Source organism: Miscanthus floridulus, chromosome 1 (genome assembly GCF_019320115.1).
Source record: "Miscanthus floridulus cultivar M001 chromosome 1, ASM1932011v1, whole genome shotgun sequence".
NCBI lineage: Eukaryota > Viridiplantae > Streptophyta > Magnoliopsida > Poales > Poaceae > Miscanthus > Miscanthus floridulus.
Genome location: NC_089580.1, coordinates 21,811,588 through 21,833,993, shown reverse-complemented (window position 1 = coordinate 21,833,993; position 22,406 = coordinate 21,811,588). Strand labels below are relative to the sequence as shown.

General features: G+C 47.2%; 1 pseudogene; it reads right to left on the bottom strand.

The window, feature by feature from the left end:
* Positions 1-1,756: 1,756 nt before the first annotated feature.
* On the bottom strand, positions 1,757-16,916 carry LOC136453174 (protein ENHANCED PSEUDOMONAS SUSCEPTIBILITY 1-like; annotated as a pseudogene).
* Between the last annotated feature and the right edge of the window lie 5,490 nt (positions 16,917-22,406).

The window sequence follows — 22,406 nt, the reverse complement described above, 5'->3', positions numbered from 1 at the left end:
ACTTCTCAAATTGACCCCTTTTCTCCTGTTTTTTACTTCCTAGTCAGCCCTCGCACCCTCCGTATCTCGTATATGGCTCATATTCATGACCCGTATATGATCTGGATTATTGACCGATGATCATACAAGTTAGAACAACTCGTATCGAACAACGATACGGAGTTGGATTCCAACACGTATTGAGTTCCATATACAACGCACGAGCGTTTGTCTGAGACTCGCCTAACAATCGATAGGCAACTCCAACAATATCAACCTTTGTTAATTAGGGAGTCTATTTCCTAATTATTTTTGTACCGATGGTTTTACAACATATCTTAAATTGTCGACCACTTGCGTTCATGTGTACATCTTTTATCTTCACTTTCATCATTCACCAACTGGATTCCTAATCGTCAACACTATGTAGTTGATACATAGGCATCTTGTGCAGAACCGTCCGAAATAACACGCTTACGGAGGTGCTCGTCTTCCACCAGACTCTAAGCACCCCGAAAGTAAGCTACAACGGCGGTATCCATCGGGCACACCCCAAGGGAGAACCCAAAAGATCCATATTTTTTCCAAGGATTCAATAATGAAAACGAGTTACAATACTTGTCCATTTCATACATCAGAAGTTCTTAGAAATTACATTATTACATTCCCAAATGTCAGAGTGCGGAATAATAAACAACAGAATTTAAAAATAAATATCTAGTGATAAGGGACGAGGATCCGTCTGAGCCCACCAGAAGATTCCTCCACACAAAGGTACTTCTTATGCATTACCTGCAACAGGGGTAAATAAACCCTGAGTACACAATGTACTCGCAAGACTTATGCGACTAGTGGGAATAATGTCCCGACTCTAAGGAATATGATAAGCTTTATGGTTTGCTGGTTTTCTTTTGGCAGAAAGCAATACTATTAGTGAGTCCTTACTTATGATATTATTAATAGCCGTATTAATTTATTATGTATCCATTCTATATAAGCACATGTTCTACTTTCAAGCAAGAGTTGAGCAAACAGTTCTATTTCATCATCTTCCATCTTTCAGTTCTTACTACGATGCTAGACACGAAACAAGCCGTACCAGATTGCCCGACGATTCATGAATCAATACCCCCAGCTGGATACCCCAAAAACACATGCCCCGCTTGTACCCTAGGCACAAGCAGGACTAACCCATCACCCACCTATCCTGGGTGTCTAGGTCCCCATCCAAACTTGGACTCCAAGCCCCCACTCCTGAGTCCCAGACTCAGTGCGGTGCAAGGACCTCCACCATCTCCGTCTCCAATCAGTCGGTCCAGAAAGAGTCGGATCCACAACAAGAGAGCAACGAGTCTTCCATGCGTCCATACCCAAGTATATGCTTAGGATAATAAATCTATGACTTGCCCACAATGCCTTATGCAACGACCGGTCCTTAATCGACATAGACAGGGAAAAAGTGTAACTGAGCTATGCCCTGTTGGCCGCAGGACACAACCCCTTACACCCACCAATACCCAAACCACATCCCTGCCCGGTCACCATTTATCTTTACAACATTTTGTCATGAGTGATCATATTTATCACCTATGTGTGGGTAACGACAGGTTACTCACGCTACCGATATCCTGAGCATAGCAACTACTCGACCTGTACAAGTAGGACTCATAGATAGATATATTTATGCATGTAGTTTCTATAAAATACCTATACATAAATGCACATCATATATATATTCAGTGATCATTAAAATAGAGGTTATGCACCGGGGTTTGCCTTAGGTAGGCGACGGGTCAGCAAAGTCAGCACCAAAAGGCTCCGGGGCTCTCTCTTGCACGAGGGTCTTCTCCCCATACTCTTCAATGACTTCGTCATACTCCTGTTCGTCCACGGGCACAAACTCTACCAACTCGTAATCTACATGCATGAAATGATGATGCAATACTTAGTAATATAGCAACAACAACTCTTAAAATAAAAGTACATCTGTCTAACTACTTGCTAGTGCTATCGGCTAAGGTATTAAGTTACCTACTGTTACCACTAACAAGTACGAAGCATGACATACATTATCACAGCAACTAAAGGTATTCTTACTCCTAATATCGATTTAATCTATGATAAAACAAGAATAATAGGTACTCTATTTATCAACTTACTTTAGGGCTATAAAATTTACAGCAAGTACATAATAATCTAGTGAGCCTACTGCAAAATTTTCATAGCTATAGCTATCACCAATTTACCATACAAATTCCTATAATTATTAATCTACATAATACTAAGCTCTCTAGTTTGAATTTATCAACCTACCATTGTCACAACTAACAGTAATCTAACTACACTAACAGGTGGATGGTATTTTTGTGAACCTAACAAACTTAGTTTCACTATTTTTGGATATCTATAGAATTTACTACTATTTTTCAAAGTTTAGCTCAAACTATTATTGAATAAACATTCATACTCCACTGAAATTTGAAAAACCCAATTCTACCGTGTGGCCCAACGCGCTTCGGCTTAGCCCAAACTGGCGCGATGCGTGCGCAGTGCACGGCGCAGCCCACGCAAGCACAGCCAAGGCTAGAGCGACGACGGCCCACGGCGGGGAGGACTCATGCTGAAAGTGCATCTAGCCCTTAAGTGGGTTTTGGATAATTGAATGACAACGTGATTAAAGATCTAACCAGTTTGCTAAGTGTGGATAGGTAATAGGTTATCTCACCGGTACTTAATGAAAGCCAAAATGATGTGTTGTTGTATAAACAATCTAGTTCAAGCACAAGACAACAATGCAAATGGAATTTATACAAAGGCTTATTTATTGTGGGATTCCCATGTACTATGTGAAAGCAAGCTTGTATGAATTAATTAATGAGACATGAGGGATTGTATATGGAATGGTCTCATATTTGAAGCTTTCTAAAGTGAAATAAAAAAGATAACAATACAAATGAATGGATGATTCAACACAAGATGCGACTTGATGGCTTGAGGTGGTGAAGATAGCAAGGAAAGGCTTCGAGGTATTAAGCAAGGGTGAAGGGCAAATGACGGCTTGGTGGCCGAAGAACCTAGCTAGGGTGAAGAAGGAAGTACTTGCATTTAGTTAAGGTACTAATCAAGCTACGATGGTCATATTGATGTGGAGGATCAAATCTATATTGGACAAAAGTGTTTGAAGTGACTTGATGCATTTGGAGTTATTCATATTTGATGAATGGAATCAAGTCACGTGCTCAAGATGGCTATGCTAAAGTGAAAAGATCAATATCAATATGTTGGCACCCTCACTTGATGAAGATTGGAATACACGACCTCAGTTGAAAGAGATCAACTCAAAAGGTTTAATTCCATTATACTTTTAAAATTAAGTTAATAGGAATGATGTACTATTAAGAGGGATGCATCATGTTGATAGATAATGTTTCATAAGTGCTCAAGCCAACCCATGTGAGTTTTGAGTGTTTGGGAGATAAAAGAGCTAATCTATTTTTGTTGGTCTGCCCAGCAATGATAAAATTCTTGTTGTTCTCGGGTTGGTTCGTCGGGAGTTTGGACAATGGTCGGGAGTTCCGACGTTTCACGCTTAACTGACTCAGAGGTTCACCGTCCTGGTCATACCGGATGTGTTCGGTATGGACGACCAGAGGCCAACGGCTAGTTTTCAAAAAGCCTTGAGGGTCAGGAGTTCCAACGGTTGGAAGTTCTGGCATATGTCGAGAGTTCCAACACCTCACAGACTTTAACTCAGTTACCTAGTTTTCAAATATGCTGAGGGTCGAGAGCTTCGACGTGAGTCGGGAGTTCCGACGGTCGGAAGTTCTAGCATTCATCGGGAGTTCTGACGCCTCACATTATCATTGTAACTTAGTTACCGTTGGGGCAGTGTAAGTCATATCGAACGTGTCTGGTATGGCAACGGCTATAAAACAGCTAGTTTTTACAAGGGGGCTATAAATACCCCCAAGCCTCCACCTTTGGAGGCTGTTGATTCTGCTGATCCTATAGCACGTTTTTGAGCTTTGCCAACTCTCCCAACCCTCTCTTAGTGAGTGTTTGATCAAATTTGCCAAATCAAATTGTGGGTTGAGTGAAATTCAAAAAGAGAGCAATCCAACCACTTGAGCACTTGTGCATATTGTCAATCTTGTGATTTATATTTGTTACTCTTGGACTCTTCGGTCCTAGACGGCTAGGCGTCATCGGAGAGCACCCGAGAGATTGTGGTTGCCTCGGAAAGTTTGTAACGGTCAATTCCGCCGCCTCGGAATCAACTAGTGGAAGGAGGAAAATGAGTTGGAAAAGACTTTGGCTAGAGTGACCTTCGTGGTATCCTCTAGGGCTGACCTTAGCTGGGTCGCCTACAACCCCCTCAACAGAGAGTAGGACTCGAACGAGTCCAAACTTTGGTAAAACAAATATCGTGTCTCAATTCACATTCCATTTTATATTTGTGTTGCTCTAGCTCTTGTGCAGGTTCTCTATGTACATTGTCATCTCTAGTAGGTGCCTGCAGTTGGGTTTGAAGATAGAAATTGAAAGGAGCAAGTTCGGGGCTTATCTGCAGAAATCGTGTATATCGAACACGTCCGGTATTAGAGCTTAGTACTGAAAATATTTACTATCTGTTCTAACTTTGTGTTGCAGGGTTGTAGCTTCTAGATATATTCTTTATACCTTGTTTACTCTGTGGCTAACTTGTGAAGGGTGGTATTATTCTTAATTTGGTGTTTCTATTTTGGAAACTCCCTTTTCTAATTGTTTCCATATTTAAAGGTGTTAATTTTCAGAAATGCCTATTCACCCCCCCTCTAGGTGGCATCCTATGTCCTTTCAATTGGTATCGGAGCGAGGTTCTCACCTAAAGCTTCACCGCCGTGAGATAAGGATGTCGACGCCTATCGAGTTGGAGTCGGTGCTGCTCCAAAATGATGGTTCAAACTTTCTACCTTGGTCAATTCATGTACTCAATGCTTTTAGGGATATTAGTCCTCTTGTTGAGCATATTGTGGATGCAAGCATAACTCTTCCTATAGTTGATTGGAGCAACTACAAAAATTTGTCAAAAGAGGAAGAGATATGTGTGCAACTCAATGCTCAAGCTATTAATGTCATTTTGAGTACATTAAGTGTAGAGATTCATGATGAGGCAATCTTCAATGGACAACCACCTCTGGAGAGTGCTCATCTTATTTGGACTAGACTTTTTGATTTATATGGAAAATCCAAATGTGATGATGCACTTGAGATCGAGTTAATGGAAAGTATGTCCATTGTGTCTTCATACAGTGAAGATGCCTCACAAGACCTTAAGAGCACCGAGCCAGAGCAAGAAGTGCAAGCAGTGCATGACTTGTTGTCTGCCTGCACATACCGGACGTGTCTGGTATGCCTACCAGACGTGTCCGGTATGGCCAAGGCAGCAGAACAGCAAGCAGTTGTTTGCAACGATGCTTAAGCCCGGTGGCAACCAAGTGATGAGTCAACCTCAGTATCTCATGATACTCATCACTTGTGTCTCATGGCCAAGAAAAGCAAGAAAAAGAGTAACAAGAAAGATCAAGAAAAGGAGAAAGCACAAGTAGATGATCAAGATGAGAGTGATGTTGAAGTTGAAGACAACTACAACCTTGATCATCTCAACCGCAAAGACAAGTTCATCATCATGAATATAGTTGAAAAGAATGATGAGCTTGAAGAAGGGATTGAGAAGCAAGAGCAATCACTTCAAAAGCAAGAATTGTTTCTCATCTCCAAGATGGAAGAACTAAAGGCTCTAAGTGAAAGGTATGAAAAATTGTCAATTGAGCATACTTTAGTTACGAACTCCTCTTCTAGTGTTTCACAACTAGAGAAGGAAAAATTGGAGCTCAAGGCAAGGCTAGATGAACTATCAAGCAAGTATAATGTGCTACAAGCAAACTATGTTCATCTAAAGTGCTCTCATAATGAAGTAGTAGAATCAAGCATTATGCTTGAGATGGCTCATGAGGTTATGATCACATCGATAAAATTTTCTCAACCTCTCACACATTCACTCACTAGTACACCATCTCAATTAAATATTTCTTGTACTAATGAATGTGCTCCTTAAGCAAGCCAATCTTCGATTGAGCTAAATCTCATAGAAAACATAGAGCTCAAAGAAGAGGTGGAAAGATTAAAGAAAGATGTGATTCAGTTGAAGGGTAAGGAGAAAGCACAACCTTCTTGAGATAACCGTGATAACATGGTGAAGAAGCTTGAGAAAGGTTCAAACCTTGCTTCCTCCAAAACCCAACAAAAGAATCACATCTCAAGCAAGGCCAACACAACCAAGAGCAAGAAACATGAAAAAAGTTTATGCTATGGTTGTGGATTATATAGACATGAGTGGGCTATGTGTCCACATAAGAGTTGGGCCGACAAGTGTGAAGTGGCTGAACAAAAGGCCTCAAACATGTTGGCCAACCAAAAGAAAAGTGATGGACAAAGCACTTGTCTCATGAGCAAGAAATTGGGGCATCCTACCAAGAAATGCCCAATGTACAAAGAGGCAAGAAAGGAAGCCCAAGTTGCAACAAGAAAATGCTATGGATGCAATGAGATAGGCCACAAGGTTGATAGATGTCCATACAAGCAAAACAAGCATAGAGCAAACAAAGGCCGCATATGCTATGCTTGTAAGAGAAAGGGGCACTTAAGCTATGAATGCCCAAATGGTAATACTCCTAAGCCAAACACATTTGTTTATAATGATATGCTTAGGAAGACCTCAAATGGAGTTAACACTAGCAAGGTGATGTGTTCACCACAAACTAGTGCTAAAGCCATTTGGGTACCTAAGCACTTGTTGACTAACTCAAAAGGACCCAACAAGAGTTGGGTACCAAAGTGTGCTTAGGTTAATGATGTAGGTACTTGGTGATGAGATGAAGGCATCGGGGTGGTTGAGCAAGCAAATTAATAATACTCAGTCAGTCTATCAACCAATTCTTATCATAATCTCTTATATGGTTGACCCAAAGATAATTTAATGAATATATCATTTACTTCATCTTCACCATTGGTAACAAGTACCTAAATCTTATAGGATAGCCACTTTAGTTGTTTTATACTAAATGACTCACAAATAGGCATATTTGTGAAAAAATGAAAGTGGCTAATTAGTTTTACTTGATAATTATTGTTTGCCATATGGTGCTTTTAATGGCTCTCTAGTGGAGTAATTTATTTGTTGAGATGCAGGACATAAAATAAATACTATCACTAAAATGAAGAATCACAAGCAGCGGGTTATTTGTTTCTATCCTGCACCTATCGGACGTGTCCGGTATTACTATCGGACGTGTCCGGTATGGACAGGGACAGAAAGCAAGTGTTTCTGTTCTGCGTATTCCAGACGTGTCCGGTATACCTACCGGACGTGTCTGGTATTGCAGGAACCAGAACACTAATTGATTACAACTGAGTCTTTAATCCATATATTTTCATATATCATTAAGTTACTCAGAAGCTTGTGATTTATCAAATCTAAGTGGATTGTGAGCATATCTTGAACTCAATTTTAAATATGACAATTTATTTGGTTTATGGTCAAAATAGAAAATTGGCTCCCAATTTCTTAATAGAATAAAAGTGCTTGTTGAAAATCATTCAAATTACTTGAAGCACTTATTTAGGGGGAGCTAAGTTTCTATTTTGTACCATTGTGGACTAACAAATTTATCTAGCATTCTTTGTAGTCATTTGGATGAAAAATTGATTTCATATCTAGGATGATTATTTGATAATTAAGGTCAACATAAAGACTATCATGCTATATATCTTCTTAAGTGGAATTCTTGTGGGCTCAAGGCAAAGGTATGTGGTTATATACATGCATTGTAAGTGCATCTAAGGCCCTTTATATGTTAGAATGTGCATTTGTGTGACATAGGAGAGATGTTTTTCAAAACCCATAACTAGCATGTGTAGGTGGTGTGAATTTGAAAAACTATTTGAATCTTAGTCTTTGTGACCTAGCCTTATCATGTGATGATTATAACTCTCCTTGATTATTTGATTGGCTAATCACACATGACATGGCTTTCTTAAGTCCACAATCTACTATGTCGCACAATATCTCTCCCTCAAGTAATCAAAATCTATATATGCCAAATATTTGGAAAAGAGAAGTGACACTCATGGCATTTGGATAAGAAATGTATTTACACCTCATTTGGATCAAGGACATACATGTTTTTGGATCAAGAAATGATAGAGAAGGGGATTGGAATTAAGTGAATGAAATTTGGAAAAAGAACAGTAAGCCCGCAAATATCAGACGTGTCCGGTATGAGCAGGGTTATAAAATGGCTAGTACCCCTTCGGCCAAGTTAGGTTTTTCTTCTTCCTGCCAACCCAGCCGCTTCCCCTCAACCTTCATTGGTGATTTCAAGTTTCCACCATGAAAAAGAAGAGAGGAAGATTGGATCGAAGGAGATTCGCATCAAGATCGAAGGCTCCGGGACTTGGATTTCCAATCGTATCTTCATTCACTCTCTCAAGGTACCATAATCCTGGACCTCATCCGATCTAAGCGGTTAGGGCATGATTTTGAAATCCCTTTGGTAGAGATGCTACATTACCTATCTAGAAGCAATGCCCAGAGTTTGGATTGGATTGGTTAAAGATTAAGCCAAGGACCTCGGTTAGGGTTGCTGTCCGCTCATACCGGATGTGTCCGATATGGGACAACAAAGCAGATTTTGCTCCCTTGTTTCAATCCTCTCAGTTGTTGATTCTTAGGACTAAGTTTAATTATCTATTGTGTTTTGTGAACCTTTTGACCTAGTTTGGTTAAGGTGATTACAAAGCATAGGATAATTATTCTTATTTCTATATTTCAACTAAAATAAACTATCGTTTGGGCATGTATCTAAAATTCCTTGCAGATCTTTGGATATAGGACAATAGCTATGAGTAGAAGACAGGAGCCTAGGTCCAAGCATAGGCATGATCTAGCTTTGGAGAAACACAAGAAGGCAAGGCAAGACATCCATCCCAGATTCAGTCAACAGGAGCAGGGCAGTAGCAGGAGACCCTCTAGAGCCACTAGGGGTGCTCCATAGTATAGAGACGGTGATGATGGTGATAGCAGCCCCTCTTCTAGTGATGAAACTGAGGATTACAGATTTGAGCACAGGAAAAGGAAGAGCACTGGTAGAGACTCAGATAGAGAGTCAGATGATGGTGACAGCTCAAAGGAGATAGAGGAGGAGCAGTAGGCACCTCCAGTGCACCACCTAGATCAGGGCATGGACTATGGCCTTCTTGAAGTACATGCTCTAGTTTTACCCAACTATGTTGTCAGAGCCAACTACAAAGGAAAGGGTATGACTATGAGAGCAAGAGATCAGAGGAGGATTGATCCCAGAGGTTTGCCTAGGATTCAGTATGATCATCGCTTTCACACTATGTTCCATCTAGATTATTATACTAGTGTGATACTTGCTAGGAATCCTATGGTAGCCAAGTCTCAGTGGATAGATTGGAAATATGTCAGAGAGCTACGGAAGTCCTCCATTGACTATGCTATTGCCACTTGTCAGCGCACAGGTGTATACATGCTCATGGAGTTTGTGCATGATTGGAATTGTGAAGTCATTGCACAGTTTTATGTCACTCTATTTGTGGAAGAGGAGCCAAGGCATATGCATTGGATGCTTGAAGGCTAGTGGTACGGTGTTGACTACGACGCTTTTGTAGCTTTTCTTGGCTTCTTAGAGGTGGATCTCCTGAGAGACAGGATCCACACCGAGCAGGTGTTACCTCCTGAGTAGCTTGCCTACATGTATCCACCGGGAGGTGAAGAGGAGCAGTGGGGAAGGTTCTAGGTCTTCACCCTACTTATAGATACCTAGACAAGATGTTTAGGAAGACTATTCACTGTAAGGGTGGAGACAAAGCAACATTGCAGATTATTCCAGGAACCTACTCCATAGGATGGCACCTGATGCTCAGCCATTCAGTGTGTTTGACTTTATTTGGTCAGAGATTAGGAGTGTGGGAGAGAGGCCCCTCAAGGGTTGTGGATTTACACCTTACATCATGTTTATGATCGAGAAGGTCACAGGACACACATTTGAGTATGACAAGAAGCATAAAGTCCTAAAGATTATAGATGACTTGACAGAGATTGGGGTGCCTCCAGCAGAACCAGGAGGAGTAGTAGTAGCACCAGAGGCAGATTCACCTGTAGGTGGTGCAGCAGTAGGACGAGCTTCCCCTCTACCACATGCTCCTTCACGTTCTTCTTCACATCACTGTAGTCCTCCTTCTCCTATTCGCAAGATGTTTAGTGCTATCTTTGGGATGTGCAAGGATATACAAACCTGTTAGCAGAAGGAGAGGGAGGCTAGGAGGTAGGATACTCGGACTTTGAAGCAGATTGCTTCTAGACTTGAGGTTGATCCTCCTAGGTCTCTATTATCAAATGAGGCAGCTAGTGAGCCTGAGACTGAGAAGCAGCTGTAGGTTAGGTACGACACAGAGTTTGCTGAGTGCCTTCAGCGATAGCAGTAGCAACAGCAGGCTCCAGAGCACCCTGACACTTTACCACTACAGGCTCGGGTGCCTACTTACTCTCAGCCATGTCCTAGTGCTATAGACAAGTATGCTTCAGACTAGTGAAGTGACCTCATGGGTAGTTTCTATGACCCATCTGGTGCGGATGGTTCTCATCCAGCCGGTGCTACACGCTCAGATGATGAGGATGCTGGTAGAGATGAAGATGATGATGAGTGATCACATCTTTTAGAGACAGCTTGCAGCCCCTTTATCCTTAGTATATCATTGTTCGACCTTTGTGGTGATAGATGACAAAGAGGGAGAGAGACTGATTAAAGCTTCAGAATAGTTTCATTTGCTTATCTTTGTACCTGAAGATATGTACTGCAGGCTGTAGTTTCTTGAGCTTCTTTTTAATTTCTGAGCTTCATTGATATATCTTGAGTTTGAGATGAGACTTACTTATGCTTTATCTATGTATCTCTTGAGACATGATCTTTATTTATATATTAGTGGCTTCTAGACTTGAGAAAATTTGTAATGAGTGATATGTGTGACATACATGTGTTATATTTATTTTTATAAGGACTATGCATGCTAGAATAAAAATATTTGATGTGGTGCCTCTATATTTATTCTTGTGTGATATATCTTGACATATGCATCGCGGTTTTACTTTGTCACACACACATGCACTCCACGGATGCAATGATTTAGGGAGAGTCTCCTATATGTTTTAGTATGTGCAAATGACATTTGAGGTCATTTCATGAATTCTAATCACAAGCACATATTAAGGGGGAGCCTCTCATAAATCATTGAACTCAAAAGTTTAAATGTTTATATTCTTTTGTAAGCTTTAATCAAATTGTCATCAATCACCAAAAAGGGGGAGATTCAAAGTGCATCTAGCCCTTTAGTGGGTTTTGGATGATTGAATGACAAAGTGATTAAAGGTCTAACCCGTTTGCTAAGTGTGGATAGGTAACAGGTTATCTCACCGGTACTTAATGAAAGCCAAAATGATGCGTTGTTGTATAAACAATCTAGTTCAAGCACAAGACAACAATGCAAATGGAATTCATACAAAGGCTTATTTATTGTGGGATTCCCATGTACTATGTGAAAGCAAGCTCATAAGAATTAATTAATGAGACATGAGGGATTGCATATGGAATGGTCTTATATTTGGAGCTTGTTAAATTGAAATGAAAAGGATAACAATACAAATAAATGGATGATTCAACACAAGATGTGACTTGATGGCTTGAGATGGTGAAGATAGCAAGAAAAGGCTTCGAGGTATTAAGCAAGGGTGAAGGGCAAGCGATGGCTTGGCGGCCGAATAACCTAGCTAGGGTGAAGAAGGAAGTACTTAAAATTAGTTGAGGTACTAATCAAGCTACGATGGTCATATTGATGTGGAGGATCAAATCTATATTGGACAAAAGTGTTTGAAGTGACTTGATGCATTTGGGGTTCTTCATATTTGATGAATGGAATCAAGTCACGTGCTCAAGATGGCTATGCTAAAGTGAAAAAGATCAATATCAACATGTTGGCACCCTCACTTGATAAAGATTGGAATACATGGCCTTGGTTGAAAGAGATCAACTCAAAAGGTTTAATTTCGTTATACTTTTAAAATTGAGTTAATAGGAATGTCGTACTATTAAGAGGGATGCATCATGTTGATATATAATGTTTCATAAGTGCTCAAGCCAACCCATGTGAGTTTTGTGTGTTTGAGAGACAAAAGAGCTAATCTGTTTTTTGCTGGTCTGGCAATACCGACCGGACGCGTCCGGTATGTGCCCAGCAATGATAAAATTCTTGTTGTTCTTGGGTTGGTTAATCAGAAGTTCTGACAATGGTCGGGAGTTTCAACGTGTCGCGCTTAACTAACTCAGAGGTTCACTGTCCTAGTCATACCGGACGTATCCGGTATGGACGACCAGAGGCCAACGGTTGGTTTTCCAAAAGCCTTGAGGGTCGAGAGTTCCGACGTGAGCCGGGAGTTCCGATGGTCGGAAGTTCCAGCATGCGTCAGGAGTTTCGACACCTCACAAACTTCAACTCAGTTACCTAGTTTTCAAATGTGTTGAGGGTCGGGAGTTCCGACGTGAGTCGAGAGTTCCAACGGTCGGAAGTTCTGGCATTCATCGGGAGTTCCGACGCCTCACATTGTCACTGTAACTTAGTTATCATTGGGGCAGTGTAAGTCATACCGGACATGTCTGGTATGCGGTATGGCAATGGCTAGTTTTTGCAAGGGGGCTATAAATACCCCTAAGTCTCCACCATCGGAGGCTGCTGATTCTGCTGATCCTCTAGCATGTTTTTGAGCTTTGCCAACTCTTCCAACCTTCTCTTAGTGAGTGTTTGATCAAATTTGCCAAATCAAATTATGGGTCGAGTGAAATTCAAAAAGAGGGCAATCCAACCACTTGAGCACTTGTGCATATTGTCAATCTCATGATTTGTATTTGTTACTCTTGGACTCTTCGATCCTAGACGGCTAGGCATCGCCGGAGAGCACCCGAGAGATTGTGGTTGCCTCAGAAAGTTTGTAACGGTCGATTCCACCGCCTCAGAATCAACTAGTGGAAGAAGGAAAAGAAGTTAGAAAAGACTCCGACTAGAGTGACCTTCGTGGTATCCTCTAGGGCTGACCTTAGCTGGGTCACCCATAGCCCTCTCAACAGAGAGTAGGACTCGAACGAGTCCGAACTTTGGTAAAACAAATATCGTGTCTCAATTCGCATTTCATTTGATATTTGTGTTGCTCCAGCCCTTATGCAGGTTCTCTGTGTACATTGTCATCTCTAGTAGGTGCCTGCAGTTTGGTTTGAAGATAGAAATCGAAAGGAGCAAGTTCGGGGCTTATCTGCAGAAATCGTGTATACCGAACACGTCCGATATTAGAGCTCAGTACTGAAAATATTTATTCTATGTTCTAACTTTGTGTTGCAGGGTTGTAGCTTCTAGATATATTCTTTATACCTTGTTTACTCTGTGGCTAACTTGTGAAGGGTGGTATTATTCTTAATTTGGTGTTTCTATTTTGGAAACTCCCTTTTCTAATTGTTTCCATATTTAAAGGTGTTAATTTTCAGAAACGCCTATTCACCCCCCTCGAGGCCACATCCTAGGTCCTTTCACGCGTGCACCGGTCATTATGCAAAACACCCTTGGACTACTCTATAATCACGCGAGCGCTAAGCACACTATTCCGCTAGTCTACTATCTTATAGCTACGCCCTCAGAACTTTCTATCTTCACAATAGCGATACCCCCCGGGCACCCACCCGTGCACCGACACGGTGGTGCTAGCACCGGTGGCTACGCCAGCCACATCAGCCCTTCCCCGCCCTAACTACGGAGCCGACCCAAGCCGAAAGCATGAGCCAGGACGCTGCAACGAGGTCGAACCACGGTGGTGGAGACCCTACAGCCACGGTGGTGGTGTTTCGGTGAATGACAGCAAAGCCGAGGCAAAAAGGGGTAGCTAGTGAGCTCAAGGGACTCACCATGGAACCAATCGAGGTGGTGGTTTGATCGGAGATGGCCCGAGCCGATCTAGCCGCGTGCGCATGGACGGTGTGGCGGTGCACGGCGATGGCACGGCCATGTCAGGGAAGGCTAGGCGGCGGTAGAGCTTCGATCGAGGTATGCTGGGCGATTAGCAGATGGAGGCAAGACTAGCGGTGCAAGAAATTTGCCATGAGCTGCTCTAGATATGTGGCTTGCCGATGGCGCATACCAACCTGGTCTTAAGGACCTAGCGGAGCGGCAGCTCCAAATTGGGGCACGGTGCGATAATACTTGCAGTAAGGTGGGGTCAGGGAGTTGGCGGGCTACACGACGGGGTTGCGGATGGGGTTAATTTGATGGCGGTGCCTCCACCACGGTGAATTGAAGGGAGCGGTTTCGGTGATCGAGGAACAGGGAAGGTAGGCGGGGTTGGACTCGGCGCTGTCATGGTGGAACGTGGCCGTCAACTCATAGCACAAGCATGCACGGTGATGGGGAACCACAGGACGTGCTCAAGACGCTTGGTCACGCTGCCAAGTATGCAAGCCGACGGCGGCTTGGCACCGCGTGCCGTAGAGGCGGGCAAGCCTAGGAAAAGCAGCGGCGTAGCGTGGCAGCGAACACGGGCGTGATGGCGAAGTCAGGCGGTCGGCCCATGCGCTTGCAGCCATGACAGGTCAACAGGAGCAGTGCCATGCGACAGCGACGGACAGCGCGCAACGCGACCGGGGTGCAATGCGACGCGACGGCGAGGCAGAGCAGCGAGGCCTACCGGCACGGTGCACATGCTAGGACACAGCAGTAGGGCCATGGCCAGCAGTGCGGGACCAGCCATGGGCGTGCGCACGCAGGCACGACGGGTGGCCCAGCGTAGCTCGCCGAGAGCCGGTAGGGTGACCATGCCCAGCCGCTGGCATCACCCACCATGTGACTTGCACACTTTTTAAAGCATCCCAACAACTCAAACCCGATGATCCAAAAGCCAAACCAGTTATCCTATACTACAGAGGGTACATAGGGCTATCAAACTAAGCCAAAACATCATGCCACTACTTAACTCGATCGTTCTACAAAAATTGCCGAACATGGCTTCGTCGACCCATTTTTAGACTTACGAGAATTGACTCAGTTTTAAACGGTTTCGCGTCGAACTCTATTTCCAAGCTATAACGTAAGTTACCTAGCGAACCCCTTTCTTGACCGCACGTATTTCATCGTCACCTACGAAGTTCGTGCTACAACTTTTACTAACGTTCCGCATATGCATTCCATAGCATTTTTTATCAATAAAAATTTGTTTGGAAACTTAAGTGATACAACGCGGCCTGAAATGTAACACCCGTTTCTTGTTTTAGATGAACGTTTCAAGTGTCGTATATTGATTTACACCCTATATTACACACATTGACACACAAGTATGATGCTCATGCAGTCTTTTAGCAAAAAATGTACAACATAACACCGAGGGTGTTACACATCCTATTCGTTGTCTCTGATGCTAGAGTGTTGTCAGTCGAGTGGTTCCAATTAAAGAAAGGAAAAATTGTGTTCTTGCCCTTGTCTAGTAGTCTAATTATGATTTTGCCCCTGTTTTTTCATCTTTGTATTTTTACCCCTGCTATTCTGAAATGAATGGTTCGTTTTCCCCTGCTTTAGACGTCCGTCAGATGGACATGGATTAAACAAATTAAAAAAATTATAAATCTAAAAAGCAAAAGCGAAATGACCACACTGTCCTCTATCCTTATCGCCTCGTCCGAAACAGAAGCATGGGTCGCCTCATCCCAAATCTCGTACATGGCTGCATCCGGTCGTGGACTTCCGGCGACGGCGGCGGCGGAAGAACCAGCGGCGGGGCTGCCTCCAGGGCGCGGGGCACGGGTGCCTCCTGGCCGCGGCGGCTGCATCGACGAGGAGCGGGCTTCCTCCAGGCGGCCGCTGGGTGGTCGTAGCGCCCGCCCGCGGGTCGCGGCGTGCGTGCCCCGGGCGGCGGCGGTGCCCTGTCGTGGGGCTCCGGTGGTGTCCCGGCCACCGCTCGGACGACGGTTGGTTATTGCTTTTAGCTCGTGAATTGCGTCAGCGCTGAAGTGGAAGACGCGCTCACGGAGAGGCGTGTCCACATCGAAGGTCACCGACGGGCCGACGCCGCCGGGGCAGCGGAGGATGGCAGTGGACTCGCCAAAGAAGTTTCGGTAGAAGTCCGGCACCTTGGGTGACTCGCCGTGGTAGATGGCCGCCTAGGTGTTGAAGAATTGCCAAAAGGAGGTACCATCCACGACGGCATGGTTGGCGATGATGCCAATAAAGACGACGCCGTCACCGAGCCCGGTGACCTAGAACGACGTGAGCGGGTGACGGTCGCCTTCATAGCTCACGGTCCGGTCCATGGGGAACAAGTCCTTTGTCAGCTTGGTGGGCACGTCGGCGTCAGGGACGACAAAGTCGTCAAGTGACAGGCCGGGTGCGACGGCGTGGAGGAAATCCACGCTCGCGTCGTTGCAGCGAATGACGATGCGGTCGTCGGGCAGCGTGACGAGGCGGCCGGCGAGGGCAAGGACGATGGCGAGCGCCCGCGACAGCGACGACAGGAGCAGCGACATGAGCGAGGGCATGGGCAGGTCGGGGGCTAGGAAGAAGAGCCCCTTCTAGATGTAGTGGCACGACAGCATGGGCAGGTCGGAGACGGACAGCGTGAGGTCACCGATCGCCGATGCGGCGTCCAGGCAAACGTGCTGCCTCGACACGACGGTGATGCCCGAGGGCGGCGTGTCCAGGCAGGCGGCGGCGGCGGCCTGTAGTTTGGGCGCCATAATGGCGGATGCGGCCGGGACGGCGTCCAGAATGGGCATGGTGGAGATCATCTGAGCCATGTGTTGGATTGCCCGGTGCTACACCACCGGCCGCTTGCTATGCTGATGAAGCAGTAGAGGTGGCAGTGGAGTGGAGTAGATAGACCGTGTGCGGGTCTCGGCGTGCGCGCCCCAGGCGGTGGCGGCGCCCTGCCGCGGGGCTCCGGTGGCGTCCGACCGCACGTCCTGGCATCGCTCTCCATAGGCCACACCGAGCGTGAGTAGCGAGCGCACCAGCAGAGCAAGCGTGGGGGCTGTCAGCTTGCCACGGATCCACCGGTGCCGCCGTGCCAGCCTCCAAGCAACACCGTTGTAGCGCTGTGTGCCGAGGCAGGGACGAGCGACGGCGATTCGGCAAGATCCATGGATTCCTGCGTCCGCTGGGTCCTAAAGGAAGAAGCAAAGAAGCGTGACCGGAAATCTGAAAGTAGCATCCTGGCTTCAGTACAAACGGAGTCACCGTAGCCTGAAATCTCGCATCTACGTAGTATGAGACTCGAATACTCGATCTCCTCACTTGTGTGCTCAATAATATATATACAAGACTCGATCTCCTCTCTCGATATACTGCCTTATGAGGCTGGGTTAGAACCGCCCCGAAAAAACCGACCTAAAATTTTGGTTAGAACCGAACGCCCAGGCCTAGTCATAATGCTATCAAATTACTGCTAAGGCGCTGCCAAAATTTTGAATATTTTTTTGATATTAAATCTGAATTGAAATAGTTGCAAGTTGGGCCAAATATATTTGATCAAATATAAATGTCTAATTCCAAAATCAGGGGCAAAATCACAAATAGGTATAACAAACGGGGGCAAAATCTCATGGGCATTTCTGTCCTTTTGTATAAAATGTAACACCGTTAGGGGAGGATAATGGAATAGGGGTAAAGTGGTGCTTCGTTTTAAAAACAAAGGGGTAAATTCACAAAGTCAAAAAAAACAGAGACAAAATCACAATTTCGATACAAAGCCAGAGTAAAAATGCAAGAGCCCCTTAAAGAAAACCACCCCTTGTTTCTTTCGTTCTTAATTTGTTATGGCCTATTGTGTACATTGTTGATTGGATGCAGGTTTTGTCACCCAAATTTCTTAGGTGTAAAGGTCCAGGATTTGAGTTGCATTTGCGCTGAAATAAACCATTCGGCCTGGCTCGATCCAGCCTCAGCATTAGAGACTAAAATTTAGGATTCCTAAAATTTATGGTTTGGGCGTCTGGCATGTTTGGGGCCTGCTACATCGGCCTAGCCCGAAGGGCATCCGAAAGCCCACAGGCCGCGGAGAAACAGTTAATCATTTTGGTCTCTCCCAGTTGGCCCAACTCAACATGTCCGAACTGTCCGCTCCAATCGCCTTCGGGGAAAAGCTCGGGGTAGCCAAGTCGGCCTACCCATCAATCCAATGGTCCATCGCAAACAGAGTTGCCATGCTAACCCCATGCCGGCCCCATACGTAGCGCTCGCATTAAGCCCGCAGGTCAGCCGACCCAGTCTTCCCATCTATCGTCAGCGGTTGCGTACATCGGTACATGAAGGCTGCAGCCGCCGGCCGGGCGGGCGGTGGCGTCTAGTGCGTGTCCAACTCGTTGCATGGGCAGCATGGAGGCCATGCACGCATCTCCTCTCCCTGTTGAACCCAGGTGGCGCACATTTACGTCTAGCACTAGCAGCTTGGTCTCGACGACGACGGCGGGCGGCGGCCAGACGTGTCACGGTGTCAGGAGTAGTAAGGTCCACTGCTGCTTGTCCGCATGCACTTGAAAGAACAAGTGGCGTCTTGGTGACAAACTTCTCCTCGTCAGTCAAAGCAGAGAGAGCAACCGAGAAACAACGCGAAACCTGTCCGCGCGACGCGATCGAGCGCCGTGCCTAAAGTGCTCCGTCCATGGACGGATGGATGGACTCGGAGCGGACAACGACACGCATCCGATAGAGACAGACCGCACGACATGGAGCCACGCAAGTCCTCCGCTTGCGGCGGCCGGTCGGTCGCCCCTGCCCTGTCGTCCCAGTGTCCCGGCCGCGCCGAGCCGCCGACCACGCACGCGCCAGTGGGGGGAAATCGAAGATAGTAAGCGATCGGGCGGGCGGCAGGCCTCCGCTCGCATTAGTAGATCACATGGGGCTGCGCTCCTTGGTCGTCGTTGCTGTGTGCCTGTGTCCAACAATGGGACGGCGCCTGGCGGGCAGGATCGGAGCCGGCCGGAGCAGCGGCAGCCTGCTGCTGCCAATGCAAGGAGCGGCCGACGGCCCCCCGGATGCGTGGCAAAGCAGCACGTTAGACTAGACTCCTTGTCTGTCCGGCGCCGAGCGTTCCGAGTTCTGACCGCGGCGTGTGTGCTTGTACGTCCAAGGGCAAGCATGCAGGGACCGTCTGCCGACTGAAGGCTGACCGCGATCCTCTGGGCTCTTGGGGAATCTCGGACCCCGATCTCGGGCGGGCCGTGTGTAACGGCGTACTGCACACGCTGTGGTGTCGACAGGGCCGCCGGCACGGCGGGGCCCGTGGCGGCTACGCTGTCGCCGCTGCATGGAACTCCATGTGAAACCATCCTCATCCATCGGGGTCACGTTCGTTTGGATTTGTTTAGCCGATAAACAACTTATTAGACAAATAAGCCCAAGCGAACATGATACAGACAAGGCTCATATTTTCTTCTGTACAAAAGGTTGGCGATGGGGAGCAGTAGCTTTCGCGTCCATCTGCGCGCTGTTCTACCTGAACTTGTTTGGGCCTTGGGCCCTGTTTAGTTCCACTTCGTTTTGCCAAATTTTTCAAGATTTTCCGTCATATCGAATCTTTGGACGCGTGCATGAAGCATTAAATATAAATAAAAAATAAAACTAATTACACAGTTTAGACGAAATCCACGAGACGAATCTTTTAAGCCTAATTAGACTATGATTGGGCACTAATTGTCAAATAACAACGAAAATGCTACAGTGTTCATTTTGCAAAAAAATTTGCATCTAAACTGGGCCTTGGCTGCTGGGCATATGCATACGCACTGTGCAAGTACGGCGCCATGCACGATAAACGGCGAGGCAGCAGGTGGGGACTGTGCCGTGTGAGAGAGTCTTGGACCGTGGCAGCACGGCTGCCTGTCCTGCGGACGGCACGCCCGTGACAGGGCGGCCTCGCGTGTCCGTTTTGGAAGGTGGACGATGGTCGACGACGAGCCGGGACGACGGACACCTGAGCGATTTCCCGGGAGCGGTCCTCGGGCCGTGGGCCCATTGACGTTGGGTCAGAGCTTCAGAGTCGTACCGATAGCATCTCGGTATGCCTTTTTTGTTTTTTTATCTTGCTGTTAGTTTTTTTTTAGTGTGACTGACCAGTACTTTTTTGGACAGCGGCCGGATGCTGACGGGGCTGAGCATCGCCCCAACTCCTGTGCGGGAGGATTGGAGGCCTACCTTGCAGCGCGCCGTGGCGAGCGCTGGGGAGAGCAGGGTGGCGGCGGTGAGTCCTTCCCTTCTGAGGGTGGTGCCCCCTTGGTCGATCGCTGGTACGGCGGCAGCGGCGACGACGGTGTTGGCGGCGATCCCGATGGTGATGGCGGAGGCCGCGTCGGAGGTGACCCCTGCGGCCCCTCCTCCATCGGCCACGGTGGAAGAGGAGAGGGAGACCGGGTTCCCTGCCTCGCCGGACGGAGGGCTGCACGGCTCACCTTCCCGGTTGGCGCTGGAGGTGACGAGGGACGATGCGTCCGAGACAGAGCCGGAACGCCTGCCGATGCCCCGTGAAACCGAGGTGGTGGAGATCCCCTCCTCCGACAAAGCAGATGACGCGGCGGAGCCACCGGTGTTGTCGTGGGAGCTGGCGGTGGTCCGGTCGGAGGAGGGACCCTCCAGCGGGCTGGAGGAGACTGACCTGGTGTGGCCCTGTCCTGAGGACCTGACAAAGGTTCGGTTCATCCTCCAGGATTCGTAGGAGTGTCAGCTCTAGGATATCCTTGGGGGGGAGAGGACGCGCCATGGAGTCCGATCTTGCCAAGCTGTCGGTGAAGCTTAGGATGCCCAGGAGCGGGTTAAGTTTGTCCAGCGGTTGGTCAAGGTCGACCTGCGCCACGCTGCGGAGGTGAGTTTCCCGCGCTTGTCCTTGATCCCTTGGTCTCTCGTTGGTTGCCTCAGCATGCTTGCTTCTCGTTTTTGTAGGGTCTGCAGGAGATGTCGTGCCGCAAGTCCCGTTTCCTCCGAATGGAGCACACCCGGATGGCCGAGTTTGAGCGCTAGCTGGAGTCCGCCCGCCGTGAGTCCCAGGACCGGGTGCGGAGGCGACCGAGGCACGGGTGGTGGAGCAGCTCACGGCGGAGCGGGCGACCGCCGCCGAGCGGGGGCTTGAGGCGGCCAAGGCCTGCTAGGCGGAGACCGAGGCGGCGCTGCCGAAGTCCCCGGCGGACATCGAGGCGACGCTTCAAGGTACCCTGGAGACCTTGGAGTCAGAGCGGAAGGCCCGGTCGGAGGCTGACCAGGAAGTGCTCATGCTTCGGGGCCAGGTGATGGGGACGGAGGAGGCGAACGCCCGGCTGCGCGAGCAGATGACCCGGCAGGCGGAGGGACTCTCTATCCTCGAGAACACCCGCCTCGGTAAGTACCTTTTTTGCTTTCGACGTGTTGGTTTCTTCCTTTAGCTTGATTCTGAGCTTGTCATCCTTTTTTCAGAGCTGGGTGGAAAGGTGGAATCGTTGGAGCGGGACCTGGAGACGGCCAAGACGACGTTTGGCCAGAATATGGAGGCGCTGGCCAAGTCCCTTGAAGAGCGACGTGCTATCGAGGGGAACTTGACTAGATCCGCAACGTTGCCCAACTTGTCGTCTCGGAGGTCTTCCGGACGGTGCCAAGTACCAGCGCGCCCGCCATCCGGCTGGCGGAGGTTTCGGATGAGGTCCGAGCCCTCATCACCGACGGGTTGTGCTACGGAGCGTTGGGGGTGTTGACTTCGGTGGCGATGTACCACCCGGCCCTGGACTTCACCACCATCTATAGCGGGTATGCCGACGGCTCGAGCATGGAGGACATCCAGTCGCTTAGGGAGAGCTTACTGCCATAGGCAAGGATGGTGGCCGAGCAAGTCTCTGCGTAGTGGGTGATGGATGCTCATCATGCAAACATGGCCGAAAGCGTGCGTCAGGAGGATGTCGCCCAGCCTGCGGATGGCGTAGAGCCAGGGTCAAAAGTGGACATCGCCCTACCTTCAACCGAGCCGAATGTCGTCCAGCTGGGGAGCGAGTAGCCCATGCCTTCGTCGATCGTACTGACAACAGATGCCGCTGGGCAGCCGCAATAGCTTGTAAAGTATAAGTAGTTTAGCAGATGTAAAAAGTTAAGTTCATGAGAGAGCCCCCGTGTAAACGTTCTTGATTTTGTGATGGAATCACTCCGTTTGGGAAAGCTTATCCCATTCGTTCCTTAGTTTTACCTTAGCATAATTTTGTTTTTATTCTTTCTTTTTCGCACTTGTCCGTTCGTCTCGTAGGCTGCAACCTTAGGAGCCCGGGCGTGGCCTACGA